Here is a 1,973-nt window from a genome sequence, read left to right on the forward strand (position 1 = left end):
AAAAAAGCTATTCGGACACTATACAATGACTGTAAAAGCTCAATTAAGCTAACATATGGAACAACATCAAGGTTTAAAATCCGTAGAGGTATACGACAAGGCTGCCCCATTTCACTCTATCTTTTTTTGCTTGTAACACAAACTATGGCCATACATATTAAAAGAGATACATTTTGTGGTATTAGAATTTTAGAGAAAGAGTTGAAATGCTCTCAGTTAGTGGACGACACAGCCATTTATTTATTTATTTATTTTTTTTATGAAACTGAAAGTTGAAAAAGCTATTGATTGCCTTCATATTTTCTCATCTGTACCTAGTTTGTGTTTAAATATTAAAAATGTGTGTTATTCCCTTTGAAAATATGCAATTATAATAACATACTTGGTATTACAGTAATTAATGAATTAATTCCTTACATTTATATAGCGCTTTTCTGGGCACTCAAAGCGCTTTACATAGAAGGGGGGAATCTCCTCAACCACCACCAGTGTGCAGCATCCACCTGGATGATGCGACGGCAGCCATATTGAGCCAGAACGCCCACCACACACCAGCTTATTGGTAGAGAGGAGATGAAGCCAATCAGCAGATATGGGGATGGTTAGGAGGCCATGATGGTCAGAGGCCAATGAGCGACTTTGGCCAGGATGCCGCAGAGAGTCAGGACCTCAGTTTAACGTCTAATCCGAAAGACGGTGCTTTTTGTCAGTATAGTGTCCCCATCACTATACTGGGGAATTAGGACTCACACAGACCACAGGGTGAGCACCCCCTGCTGGTCTCACTAACACCTCTTCCAGCAGCAACCCAGTTTTCCCAGGAGGTCTCCCATCCCGGTACTGACCAGGCTCAACCCTGCTTAGCTTCAGTGGGCAACCAGTCTTGGGCTGCAGGGTGATATGGCTGCTTAGTAAAGGAGATGGTAGACTGTATTATTTACATTTACATTTAGTCATTTAGCAAACACTTTTATCCAAAGCGACTTACAAATGAGGACAATAGAAGCAATCAAAACTAACAAAAGAGCAATGATATGCAAGTGCTATAACAAGTCTCAGTTAGCTTAACACAGCACACATAGCAAGTTTTTTTTTTTATTATATAATAAATAAAACAAAAACAGATAGAATATAAAAAGAATAGAGCAAGCTAGTGTTAGAGGCCTTTTTTGCTTTTGTTAATTGTATAATAAATAAAAAGAAAACAAATAGACAATACAAAAAGATTAGAAAAGCTAGTGTGTTTTTTTTTTAAAGAAAACAAGCAGTAAATGAATAGAGTGCAAGTCTAAAAGGGAAACTTTTTTTTTTAAAGAGTAGAATTAGAATAGAGAGTGCTAGAGTTAGAGGGTCAAAAAAAGATGGAAGAGATGTGTTTTTAGCCGATTACTGAAGATGGTCGGATTGAGTTGGGCAGGTCATTCCATTAGGGGGGAACATTTAATTTAAAAGTCTGTGAAAGTGTTTTTGTGCCTCTTTGGGACGTTCACTTGCAGAACGCAAGCTTCTAGAGGGCACATAAGTCTGAAGTAATGGTGCAGAGCCAGAGGTGGTTTTGTAGCCAAACATTAATGCCTTGACTTTTGTGCGTGCAGCTATTGGTAGCCAGTGCAAACACTGAAGATGGTCGGATTGAGTTGGGCAGGTCATTCCATTAGGGGGGAACATTTAATTTAAAAGTCTGTGAAAGTGTTTTTGTGCCTCTTTGGGACGTTCACTTGCAGAACGCAAGCTTCTAGAGGGCACATTCTTGTCAAAAGCAGTGGATAGATCCAGCAAGATAAGTATTGAAGATTTGGAATCCACTCTTGCTAGTCTTAAGGCAAAGGCAGTTTTGGTTGATTGTCCACTTCTGAAACCAGACTGGTTGCTGTCGAGGAGGTTGTTCTGTGTGAGAAAGGCAGAGGCTTGGTTGAACACCGCTCGTTCAAGTGGTTTTGCAATGAAAGGAAGAAGGGGAAAAGGGCTGTAGT

Source organism: Sinocyclocheilus rhinocerous, unplaced genomic scaffold (assembly GCF_001515625.1).
Source record: "Sinocyclocheilus rhinocerous isolate Xijiao unplaced genomic scaffold, SAMN03320098_v1.1 scaffold1474, whole genome shotgun sequence".
Lineage (NCBI taxonomy): Eukaryota > Metazoa > Chordata > Actinopteri > Cypriniformes > Cyprinidae > Sinocyclocheilus > Sinocyclocheilus rhinocerous.